The sequence below is a fragment of the Arachis duranensis genome, chromosome 1 (assembly GCF_000817695.3).
Source record: "Arachis duranensis cultivar V14167 chromosome 1, aradu.V14167.gnm2.J7QH, whole genome shotgun sequence".
Taxonomy (NCBI): domain Eukaryota; kingdom Viridiplantae; phylum Streptophyta; class Magnoliopsida; order Fabales; family Fabaceae; genus Arachis; species Arachis duranensis.
In genome coordinates, this window is record NC_029772.3 from 43832877 (window position 1) to 43846454 (window position 13578).

Genomic DNA, 13578 nt, shown 5'->3' on the forward strand with positions numbered 1-13578 from the left:
TTCGTTCAACTAACCAGCAAGTGTACTAGGTCGTCCAAGTAATAAACCTTACGTGAGTAAGGGTCGAGCCCACAGAGATTGTTGGTATGAAGCAAGTTATGGTCATCTTGTAGATCTCAGTCAGGTAGGTAATAAATGGTGAGAGAGTTTTCGAATATTAATAATAAATAACAGAAAATAAGGATAGAGTTACTCATGTAATTCAATGGTGGGAATTTCAGATAAGTGTATGGAGGTACTGTGTTCCTTCTGAATCTCTACTTTCCTACTGCTTTCATCCAATCCTTCTTACTCCTTTCCATGGCAAGCTGTATGTAGGGTATCACCGTTGTCAATGGCTACATCCCATCTTCTCAATGAAAAAGGTCCAAATGCTCTGTCACAACACAGCTAATCATCTGTCGGTTCTTGATCATGTCGGAATAGAATCCCTTGATTCTTTTGCGTTTGTCATCACGCCCAACGATCGCGAGTTTGAAGCTCGTCACAGTCATTCAATCCCAGAATCCTACTCAGAATACCACAGACAAGATTTAGACTTTTCGGATTCTCATGAATGCCGCCATCAATTCTAGGTTATACCATGAAGACTCTGATCTCACGGAATGGAAGGCTCAGTTGTCAGGCGAGGGCAAACATGCATCGTGCACCAGGAATCCAAGAGTACACACTCTAGCTTTCGCTTGTAGAACGGAAGTGGTTGTCAGTCATGCGTTCATAAGAACGAATGATGATGAGTGTCACAGATCATCACATCCATCAGATTGAAGTACGAATGCTATCTTAGAACAGGAATAAATCAAATTGAATAGAAAATAGTAGTAATTGCATTAAAACTCGAGGTACAGGAGCTCCACACCCTTAATCTATGGTGTGTAGAAACTCCACCGTTGAAAATACATAAGTGATGAAGGTTCAGGCATGGCCAAATGGCCAGCCTCCAAAATGTGATCACAGGATCAAAAATACAATCCAGGATCCAGGATGTCTAATACAATAGTAAAATGTCCTATTTATACTAGACTAGCTACTAGGGTTTACAAAAGTAAGTGAATGATGCAGAAATCTACTTCTGGGGCCCACTTGGTGTGTGCTTGGGCTGAGCTTGAGCTTTACATGTGCAGAGGCTTCTTTTGGAGTTGAACACCAAGTTGTAACGTGTTTTTGGCATTCAACTCTGGTTCGTGACGTGTTTCTGGCGTTTGACTCCAAAATGCAGCATGGAACTGGCGTTGAGCGCCAGTTTACGTCGTCTATTCTCGAATAAAGTATGGACTATTATATATTGTTGGAGATCTCTAGATGTCTACTTTCCAACGCCGTTAAGAGCGCACCATTTGGAGTTCTGTAGCTCCAAAAAATCCATTTCGAGTGTAGGGAGGTCAGAATCCAACAGCATCAGCAGTCCTTTGTTCGCTTTTTATCAGAGTTTTGCTCAGGTCCCTCAATTTCAGCCAGAAATTACCTAAAATCACAGAAAAACACACAAACTCATAGTAAAGTCTTGAAATATGAATTTAGCATAAAAACTAATGAAAACATCCCTAAAAATAGCTAGATTATACTAAAAACTATCTAAAAACAATGCCAAATAGCGTATCAATTATCCGCTCATCAGCAACTATGATAAGTCAATCTCGCTTAGTCAACCCCTAACATCGAGGAGTAAGTCAAGCAAGCACAAATGACCTTAATCCATAATTCCTAGCTAACTTACCAAATTAATTGGTAAAAAGCTAGCGTCAATGGAAACAAGAGTCAACTAACTATCCAAGAATTACCACTAAATATCAGACATTATGACTCTAGTATCCTAGGAACTCAAATCCCAAGCCAAGGTGCAAAAATCTACTCAAAATTACCAAGTGGTATTTTCACAAACACTTGGTGGGCACATAACCAAAACATGAGAAATTACAAAGGAAAATGAAAACTATAACCAAAATATTCACAATATCAACAATAAATAAGCAATCAAGCAACTATAAAGCATAAAACATTAAATGCATCAATCAAAACTTCAAGAAAACAAAATTGCATATATGAACAAAGTAACTTGAACCATAAGAAAATAAAAGCAAAAGTAGTGAAATTAAGGTGAAGATTAAGAGTACTTACAAAAGAGTTGATCAACCTAAGATGAAAACTTGAAACTATAAAATGCTACAATGGAAATGGAAAATGAAATAAAACCCTAAGAGAGAATTCTAACTACACTACTCCTACTCCTAAGGATGCTTTCTAACTAAACTAAAACTAATGAAAACCTAAAAAAACTAATGTAAGTTAATGCCTTCATATGTGGTCATTTCCCCTTCACATAGAACTCACATTCAGCATCAAGCCTTCCAAAATTAGGCCAAAAGCCCCCAAAAATTGTGGATCACGTGTTTTATTAATGAATCCATGTGCAGGGACTTGTGCGTACGCACAGAGGGTTTTGCACCCGCACACATACTGGTTTCCTTTTTGTCCGTACGCACGTAGGATTGTGCACACGCACACTCCAATGTGTGCTTCTCCTTTGTTTTCTTAATGTGTTCTCCCTTTTTACATGTTTCCTTCATCTTTTGCCTATCCATTCTTGCCTCTGGAACCTGAAATTACTCACAAACATATCACGGCATTGAATGGAATAAAAGTAGAATTAAAATGATCAATTTAAGCACAAAAGCGCATGTTTTCACATTTAGGTTCAATTTAGGGATAAAACACAAAAATATGCTATTTTGGTGATTAAGTATGAGTCTATGTGATGAAATCCACTCAAATCAAGCAAAAATATATCGTCAAATATGGACTCATCAATTATCCTAGTGGCTATCTCATTCTTTAGGATGTGCTCCTCTGTGAAGATGATTCGCCTCCCTTTGGCACCATTCAAATATATAGAAAAGCCACAAGCGAAGCGACAACACAAAACTTAAAAGTTTGCTTGTCCTCAAGCAAAGAAAAACTGAAAAAAAGGAGACATAAAAAACGTATGGAGGAGTAAAAACAAATATTAATGCAAAAGAAATTGGGAATGATAAAAGGACAAAAAAGAGAAAAATTAAAACTTATTTATTTATTTATTATTTTTTATATATATATAACTTTAGGTGTGAGGCTCCCTCTTGGCGCCTAACTTGGGGATGAACGGTGCCTAACTTTGCTTACAACTCACACCTGGTGCCTAACTTGAAAAGAGTGGAGTTGGGCACTGGGTGGCAGTGGTTACTTGAGGAAGGGTTTCATTGGTGGTGCCTAACTTCATGGAGTCAAGTTAGGTGCCACCCCTCCAGGGAACAACACCCAAAATGCACGCATAATTGGCGCCTAACTTCACTTTCCACTCCTCCCGAAATAAACTCCCAAAATTAGCTCAAATGTTGCGCCTAACTTTAGAAAGCGAAGTTAGGTGCCACCCAGTCTGAATCCAGTTTCTCCAGGGTGTCCGAAACTTTGTCTTAATGCACCTGTTTCTATTTTAATGACTATGCATGATCAAAATACACATAAAACAAAGAAAAAATAGTAGAAACTCAAACAAAACTAAATAAATAAAATTCAAAATAAAATTCAAACTTAAGGATAAAAAAACATCAGGTTGCCTCCCGACAAGCGCTTTTTTATCGTCATTAGCTTGATGGTCAGCTCCTCTAAGGAGGAGGATCATAGGGGTTCAGCTCTTCACCCTTCACTGTGAACTTCTTTTCTGTGCTCTCATGGATTAACTCTATTTTCTCAAGAGACAGGATCATGTTCACTGTATGAGGCAGGATTGGGCATGCAGTGAATACCACCTTCATTCCTGGGGAGAAGTCTTCAGTAGGAATCTTTTTATTTCTCCATCTCCTGGATACTTTCTTCTTTTTGAGAACCTCCTCCTTGGTGGATGATGCATTCCCGACACCAAACTTAGGTTTGATGTCAGGAGAAATTTCGCTGATGGTCACCAAAGGAGGTTTGAGCTGCAGATTCTATTGTGCATCATCAGGGGGTTTTTGGAGATTTGGATCAATAAGCTCAGTCTGCATGCACCTCTCTTCTTCACATGATGAATGTATATCTTTGAAGACATGAAAGACCAGTTACTCATTATGCACTCTAAGCACTAATTTGCCTACTTTTACATCAATTAGAGCTCTTCTAGTGGCTAGGAATGATTTTCCTAGGATTATGGAGACATTTTCATCCTCTCCCGTGTCAAGAATCACAAAATCTGCTGGAAGGAAGAACTTATCCACTTTGACCAAGATATTCTCCACTAATCTGTATGCAGGTTTTATAGACTAGTCTACCATCTGTAATGCTATCCTTGTGGGATGTGCATCTTGGATTTGCAACTTCTTCATCACAGACAAGGGCATTAAATTGATACTTGCTCCCAGATCACATAACGCTTTCTCAAAGGTTGTACTCTGATAAACCCCGATTCCGTGGTTTATCTTGTGCTTATTTTAGGGGATTTTATCACCTGTTCCCACATTTATTCAATGAAATAGCATGGTTTTGTAATTCTCCCTCAGTTTTTGCTTAAGTGTAAAAAATATGCTTTTTAGGCCCTTAAATTAGTGATTTTAATTCACCTTAATTCCATCCAATGCCTTGACGTGTTTGTTAGTGATTTCAGATTTATAAGGCAAGTATTGGATGGAAGAAGTGAAGAGAAAAGCATGCAAAGTGGAGAATGCATGAGAAAATAAAGATTGGGAGTGCATCAATGGGCGTGCGCGCACACCAGGTGCGTATGTGCAGAAGTGACATCGCATGGCGACGCGCACGCGTACATGGCGCGTACGCGTGGATAGGAAATTTTCCAAACGGCGCGGACGCGTACATGACGCGTACGCGTCGATGCTCGCACGTGATTCACTTAAAGAAAAAACGTTGGGGGCGATTTCTGAGCTGCCCAAGCCCAATTCCAACCCATTCCTGAAGCTATTTCATGCAAAATTCAAGCTAGAGCAAAGAGGGGGGGAGCAATTATTTGGAGTTTTTGCATCATGTAGCTTAATTTCTAGAGAGAGAAGCTCCCTCTTCTCTCTAGAATTAGGGTTCTTAGGGTTAATTGCATCATAGATCCATGTTTAATTATTTGCTTTCATCTTGTTTCTTCTATATTTTTATGCTCTAGTGATGTAACTCTTTTGCTCTCTCTTGTTAATTTCCCTTTTTGCTCTCTTTTGTGATGATGAACTCTTGATGGATTTGGATCCCCTTTAATGTAATTGATATTTGATGTTCCTTTATTGTTGAATTGAGTTGTTGATTTTACTTTCCTTGCAATTGGTAGTCGTTAGATTTTATTATTTTTGCACATTTACCATGCTTTCCATTTATACCCACCGAGTGTTTGACAAAATGCTTGGTTAGGCTTTAGAGTAGATTTTGAGCATTCTTGGCTTGGAAATAGTAATTAGGTGATCTTGAGTCATTAAACCCAACCTATGTTGGTGATCTAGAGTTGTTAGCTAATATTGTTTCCATTGACGCTAATCTTTTGCTAATTTAATTAGTAAGTTGATTAGGACTTTTGGATTGAGATTAGCTAGTCTTATTAGATTTTCTCTGAGTAAGAGGATAACATGATACCTTCCTCTATCATCGGGGATGACATAATAAGATAAATTCTTGTTTATTATTGTGATATGATTGACTAGTCTTGTTTGGCGTTCTCCCTATGTGAATATAACATGATACCTTCTTCCATTTGTTGGAGTTGACTAAATAAGATGAATTAATCATTGTATGACTAGGATAGAAAGCCTATATTCTCAATCTTTGCCATGAATGTCTCTCTTTATTAATTGCTTCCTTTAATTGCTCACTTGATTTACTTTTCTTGTCCATTTAATTTCTTGCCCATTTATCAATCAAACCCCCCTTTGTTCCTTCATAGCCAATAATCATTCACTTTATTGCAATTCCTTGTGAGACGACCCAAGGTTTAAATACTTCAGTTAATTTTCATTGGGGTTTGTACTTGTGACAAAACCAAAATTCTAAATTTAATTTGAGTATTGTTAGTTGGTTAGGAACTATACTACCAACGGAATTATTTTATGTGAAATTCCTGACCATACGAAAATGCTTACATCATGCTCCCAATGGTGCATGGAATTTGAAAGCTCCCTGGATCTGGCATCTTTCTTAGCAAGTTATTCTGAATGATGGCACTACATTCCTTAGTCAGGACCATTGTTCTCATCTCCCTTTAAAGGCTTCTTTGACAACAACTCCTTCATGAACTTAACATAGAGAGGTATTTGCTCCAAAACTTCAGCAAAAGAAATATTAATTTGTAACTTTCTGAAAACATCCAAGAACTTTGAAAACTGCTTGTCCTTGATCTCCTTTTGAAGTCTCTGATGATATGGCATCTTAGACTTGTACTCAGGAGCCTTAGGAAAAGTCGGATGTGTGTCAAGAGTGACTGGAAAAGGATTGTTTGCACGCCTAGGTGGTGCGTGTTCAACCTCCTCATTTTTCTCCTCTGGAACTTCTTTTTCAACCGGCTCCTCAGTAACTTGTGCTTCCATACTTGCCACTTGTCCACTTATCAAAGTGATAGCCTTGCACTCCTCTCTTGGATTTGGAATTGTGTTACCACGAAGGCTATTAATGGTCTTCTAATCAATTTCAGCAACTTTTGTGGCTATTTGACCCATCTGAACCTCCAAGCTCTTGATTGATGCTCTGGTTTCCTGTATAAAGCTTTCCATTAGTGATTCCAGATCAGTGTTCTTCTGGGGTTGAGAATTCGCCTGCTAGGGTGGTTGTTGTTGATGAGACTAAAATTGGCGGTTATTATAATTATTCTATTGAAAACCGCCTTGAAAAATATTGTTAAAATTCTGTGGCCTCTGATGTTGCTCTCTCCATCCCAAATTCGGATGATTTCTCCACCCTTGATTATAGGTCTTGGCATAAGGATTATTATTGGGGTTTCTAGGAGCATTCCCCATGTAGTTGACCTGTTCAAAGGGAAATTGAGCATAATCATAATTCTCACCTTGCATAAAACAACCAGTCATGTCATAAAGAGCCTCTTGAGGGGCATTCTGAGCATTAACAGTTGAAACCTACATCCCACTCAACTGTTGAGTAATCAAATTCATCTGCTGAGACAAAATTTTATTCTGAGCAAGAAGAGCATCCAAAGCCTCTACTTCCAAAATGCCTTTCTTCTGAGGGGTCCTAGAGTTTACAAGATTCCTGTTAGATGAGTAGAGATATTGGTTGTTAGCAACCAACTCAATAAGCTCAGTAGTCTCCTCAGGTGTCTTCTTCATGTGCAATGAACCACCTGCAGAATTATTTAAACACATCTTGGACATTTCATATAAGCCATCACAAAAGATCTTCAGCTCAGTCCATTTAGAAAACATGTCAAGAGGGTATTGCCTGGTCAGCAGCTTGTATCTCTCCCAGGCTTCATAGAGGGTCTCACCATCTTTTTGCATGAAGGTCTGAACCTCCATCCTTAGCTTAGTCAACTTTTGTAGTGGAAAAAATTTAGACAAAAATCCAGTGGCCACCTTATCCCAAGTGTCCAGGCTCTCCTTGGGTTGAGAATCTAACCATAGCTTTGCTCTATCCCTCACAGCAAATGGGAAGAGCATGAGTTTGTAAACCTCAGAATTCACTCCATTTGTTTTCACAGTATCACAAATCTGCAAGAAATTAGAAATAAATTGATTTGGGACTTCCTAAGGAAGTCCGTGATACTAACAATTTTGTTGCACAAGAGTGACTAGCTGAGGTTTCAGTTCAAAATTATTTGCAACTATAGGAGGCACCACAATACTTTTCCCATAGAGATCTGGATTAGGAGCAGTGTATGAGCCAAGCACTCTTCTTTGTTCATCCTCATTCGGAATTGCCACATTGTCATTGATAGCACGATTAGGATCCATAGTGGACTCTGCAGCTTCCTTTTTAAAGGTCTCACTTAGATTTTCACTAGCCTTGTAAAGTCTAGCTTGTTGCAAAAGCTGCCTCAAAGTCCTTTCAGGTTCAGGATCAAAATCTACAAGAGGTTCCTTGTCTCTGTTCCTGCTCATAAACAAACAGAAAACAAGAAAAAGTGGGATTCTCTACGTCAGAGTGCAGAGAATTCTCAGTGAGGTAACATGTGTAAACAAATAAAATAGAACAACTAAATAATTGAAGCAGAAAAATTCAAAAATAATAAAATCAAAACAAAAATTTCAAAATTTGTAAAAAAAAATTAAACAAGAAAATTAAAATAAAATTAACTAAGTGACACCAAACTTAATTTTAGAAATTAACGAAAAATAATAGCACTAAATTTCGAAAATATAAGAGCCAAACTAAATAAAATAAAACCTAAAATGCCTAATCTAAGCAATCAAACAACTAATAGTTGTCAATCACAGTCAATCCCCGGCAACGACGCCAAAAATTTGGTGCAAAATTTATAACCCACAAACTAACCTGCAAGTGCACCGGGTCGTACCAAGTAGTACCTCAAGTGAATAAGGGTCGATCCCATGAGGATTGATGGACTAAGCAACAATAATTGTGTGATTTACTAAGTTAGACAAACAGAAAAGAGTGTTTGGGTTTCAGTTGCATTAAACAGTAAATTCAGAGAATTAATAAAGCAAGCAGTAAATTAGTGTGAAATATATGGAGAAAAACAGTTAAGGTTTCAGAGATATTTATTTTCCGGATTAACTTTTCTTACTAACTACTTTAATCATGCAAGATTCAATTCATGAAAAACTATATGTGAACAAAACCCTAGTTCCTTAGACCTTTTTAGTCTCCTCTAACCTTCATCAACCGCCAATTCCTTGGTAACTTGATTCTAATTAGAGGGTTAAGTTCAATTCTAGTTTATATGCCACAGAAATCCTAATTATCCAAATATAAGAGGATCATATGTCACGTATTCTGTTAAGCCCAGATAATTAGAAATTTAGGAGAAGTTGTTTTCAAGCTGTTGTTCAAGCAAAGAGCTTTTCTAAGTTTTACAAGAACTCAATTAGAACAAGGGTCATACTTCCGTTCCACCCAGATTCATAAGATAAAGAGCAAAACAATTCTTGAAATTGAAATCAATACATAAATTAAAATAGAACAGTAATAGTATGAATCCATAGAATAAATAGAGCTCCTAACCTTAACAGTGGAGGTTTAATTGCTCATTGTTCAGAGAGAAAACAAGGATTTTGAAACACTATAAAGTGCGGAATGAGGTCCGAGAGAAGAGAGTGAGCCCTATGGGATGATTCTTTTTCCTTTTATATCTAATCCTAATTAATATAAAATATATTTTCTAAAACTAAATAATATCTTTTCCTATTTTAAAATAAAATAAAAGTTTTAAATCAAGAAATAAATAACAAATCTTCGTGCATGCCTTCAATTTGGACACTGGGACCACTTTGAATCACTGAGCTGGCGCCTAACATGGAAAATCCCAAGTTAGGCGCCACTATGGCAGCTTGTAATCATGTGATTTTGTCTTCCTGGCACCTAACTTCAAGTTCTTCAAGTTGGACTTGGCCTAGGTAGCATTGTTTGGAGTGCAGTTCCTTCTTCTGGCGCTTAACTTGGGAAAAGCCAAGTTAGGAGCCAGTATGGCCGAATAGGTTGGAGAAGAAGTGTATACTATTATACATCGTTGGAAAGCTCTGGAAGTTAGATTTCTAATGCCACTAAAGTCACGTCAATTGGAATTTTGTAGCTCGAGTTATTTTTTATGTTGGAGTGTAGGGAGGTCAGGGTTGACAGCATCATTCACTTTCTTCTCTTTTTCTACAGAAACTCCATCAAATCCGTCCGAATGCTACCTGAAATAAACAGAATTGCACATCACTCAAGGTAGCATCTATAGTGGCTAAAGGATATTTAAATCTTGATTAAATTCAATAATTTGAAAGCAAATTCACTAGGAAAAGATAGAAAAGATGCTCACGCATCATAATGATCTTTTAATAAAATATTAGGAATAAAGTGATCTTTTGACTCTTGAGGGGGTAAAACGAGAATTTTAAAAATATTCAAGGGAAAAACAGTAGTTTAGATACTAATTCTACCTTTTGTTCTCTCTTGTTGCTTGTATATGATTTGTGTGTTTACATTGTGAAATAGATTTATTTCGATCTTCCGTTATGATTTATAATTTATTGTGTATAACCGTTATCCTTTGCAATATGTTAAAAAAAATTTACCCAAAAATGCAATCACGTTTCTAATGGCGAATCAGGCTCATATGCTATATTAATAAGGAGTTAGAGTTTTAGGAGAACAGAATAGTATCACCTTGTTTTTACTATGATCATGAGTCGTTACATTTTTTACATCTTAGACTAACACTACAAGGAAATAATCTTTCTGCCATGCATTTAAAGCGTACCGAAAAGTACAAAAAAGCGTGCCGATAGCTTTTCGCCACGCTTTTTGAACTACCGACGCGCTTTTGAAAGGGTCCCATCTGCCAGCGTGCCGGTTGATCTACCGCCATGCTTTTCTTGATCTATTGGTCCGCTTTACATTTTGCCACGCTTTTATCTATTGGCACGCTTAAAAGCGTGGCTATATGTATAACCCTACATTCACGTTTTTAAAGCGTGCCGAAAGATGGATATACAGCCACACTTTTAAAACATGCCGAAAGATGGATATACAGCCACATTTTTAAAACGTGCCAAATGATGGATATACAGTCACGCAAGCATGCCAAAAATTAAAAACTTGTCGTTACACTTCAAAAGCGTGGCCTAATCCTTTTTTAAATAAAAAAGAAAAAATAAGAAAAATAGAAATACTGATAAGTTAATCTTTCAAATAAAATATAATACTAAAAAATTAATCTTCCATTGATTTATATGAATTATGTACATGATAAAACATAAATAAAACATTTAAGAAAAAATAAATTCAAATTCCAAAATAAACATTTAAAAAAATTACAATTCTAAGTTAGAAAAAAATCTAATCTAATTCCTAAACAACACCCGGACTAATTTGTAGCATACAAATGGTTGCATGCAACTCTTGTATAACTGTTGGAGGTGGAGAAGCTGTTGGAAAACAGTAACCTGTATGCATGAGAACTATACAATAAATTGCAAAATCAGTAATAATTTCAACCATGTTAAATTTGTCACTTAGTAATCAAAACTAGTAGCCCCCTTTTTATAATAATACGTACCTGCAACAAGATCTGAGTCATATCTATAGACATCAGTCCCCCATAGCTGGTCACTTCTGACCTGAACATATTCATTATATGCCAATCCAACAATCCTTAATGCTCATCTTGTGGTAGTCATTTTTGTTTAAGCACTATCATTATTAAACTAGAAGTTAAGAAAGTAGTGTATTCCTTTCCAAAATTCACACGAGTCCCCAGCAGACAATAAAATAGTTGGAAGAGAATTTGCAAAGAAAGTTTACTTCAAGTAACTAAATTTAATTCATAGAACCTGTCTACTAAATAGCACACTAGGACTCTAACTGGAACTATTTTTGTTGCCAGAACCTCTCTATTAGCTTTACCAGAAGCATACAACTTGTCATCACTTCTCTCCCCCACATTTTATCATATTCACTATTCAAATAGCAATCTGCTAACTGAATAACAAAACTTTAAATCTTATTCCTACACATGACTTTAATTGGCTGTTTACCTGTGAACATAACTTGATTGCTCCAGGAAAGTCGTTAAGTTTAAGGCAACAAGCTGCACCATTCAACCAGCATGACACTCTTAGTGCTTTAGCTTTTTGTTTTTCCTCATCATCCCCAAACCATCCATCTTCACTAGCATAATTAGCAGCCTGAGAGAAACAAGGTATCATTGATTAGCTAGGAAGGTAAAAGGAGGTTACTAAACCTTGAAAACTCAATGCCAACATAATTCAAGCTACCTTATCATACTTCTAGGCTACCCGCTCACACTTGCAACCTTTAAATATCATATTGCCTTCTTCTTTCTTCCTTTTAGTTGTATCAATTTTCTCGTTACTTTTCAATTCCCATGGTGCTTTCTCCTGTCAATCAAATAGAATCTAAGAGAGTTAAAAAGAATTAATATAGGGAGACAAACATATTTATGTAAATGATAAGCTGCACGCAGCATCCAAAACTAAAGTTACTGCAGGTTTCTTTTTTTTCATTTTATGGCGCATGGTACTAGTTTGCATCATAATCCACAGAAAAGTAATTGAAGAAAGCATAAGTTTGGGATTTTATTTACCAAATCTCCAACGAGCTTGAACAAGAGCCATGTCAGGATTGCCAATCAAGAAGCGAATGGCTCTTCTCAAGAAATTAGCTTCAGGCCAGAAATCAACATCGAATATTGCATCTCCACCATTTGCTGCATTATTTTTCATTTCTTATTAGCAACACATATTTCCTAAGACTCATTATTTTTTACTAAAAAATCACACAATTTCAAATAAAATTATTTTACTAAAAAATCACACAATTACTCCTTAGAAGGTTGAGGTTGAGATCCATGATTACTGATGAGCGGATAATTTATACGCTTTTTGGCATTGTTTTTAGGAAGTTTTTAGTATGATCTAGTTACTTTTAGGGATGTTTTCATTAGTTTTAATGCTAAATTCACATTTCTAGACTTTAATATGAGTTTGTGTGTTTTTCTGTGATTTCAGGTATTTTCTGGCTGAAATTGAGGGACCTGAGCAAAACTCTGATAAGAGGCTGACAAAGGACTGCTAATGCTGTTGGAATCTGACCTCCCTGCACTCGAAATAGATTTTCTGGAGCTACAGAACTCCAAATGGCGCACTCTCAATGGCGTTGGAAAGTAGACATCTAGAGATTTCTAGAAATATATAATAGTCCATACTTTATTCAAGATTTGATGACGTAAACTGGCGCTCAACGCCAGATCCATGCTGCATTCTGGAGTCAAACGCCAGAAACACGTCACGAACCAGAGTTGAACGCCCAAAACACGTTACAACTTGGCGTTCAACTCCAAGAGAAGCCTCAGCTCGTGGATAGATCAAGCTCAGCCCAAGCACACACCAAATGGGCCCCGGAAGTGAATTTATGTATCAATTACTTACCTCTGTAAACCCTAGTAGCTAGTTTAGTATAAATAGAACTTTTTACTAGTTTATTAGATATCTTTGATTGTATTATTCAATCTTTTGGACGTTTAGTTCTTAGATCTGGGGGCTGGCCATTCGGCCATGCCTGGACCTTTATCACTTATGTATTTTCAACGGTGGAGTTTCTACACACCATAGATTAAGGGTATAGAGCTCTGCTGTACCTCAAGTTTCAATGCAATTACTACTATTTGAACGCGCGTGACTGACAACCACTTCCGTTCTACCTTAGACCGGGCGCATATCTCTTGGATTCCTTAATCAGAATCTTCATGGTATAAGCTATAATTGATGGCGGCAATCATGGGAATCCGGAATGTCTAACCTTGTCTGTGGTATTCCGAGTAGGATTCCGGGATTAAATGACCGTGACGAGCTTTAAACTTGCGATTGTTGGGCGTGATGACAAACGCAAAAGAATCAAGGGATTCTATTCCAACATGATCGAGAACCGACAGATGATTAGCCGTGC

The 13578-nt window shown here is 37.0% G+C and overlaps 1 long non-coding RNA gene and 1 other non-coding gene across 2 annotated transcripts; one reads left to right on the plus strand and one right to left on the minus strand.

Moving 5' to 3' along the window:
• The first annotated feature begins 7367 nt into the window (after window positions 1-7367).
• LOC127742987 (small nucleolar RNA R71) lies at window positions 7368-7475 on the plus strand. Its single transcript, XR_008004322.1, has one exon. It is a non-coding gene; the product is annotated as a small nucleolar RNA R71 (small nucleolar RNA).
• A 3556-nt stretch (window positions 7476-11031) lies between these two features.
• LOC127744805 (uncharacterized) lies at window positions 11032-12483 on the minus strand. Its single transcript, XR_008005887.1, has 3 exons — window positions 12218-12483; window positions 11889-12011; window positions 11032-11798 (listed from the first exon to the last, which is right to left on the minus strand). It is a non-coding gene; the product is annotated as an uncharacterized LOC127744805 (long non-coding RNA).
• Window positions 12484-13578: the final 1095 nt, after the last annotated feature.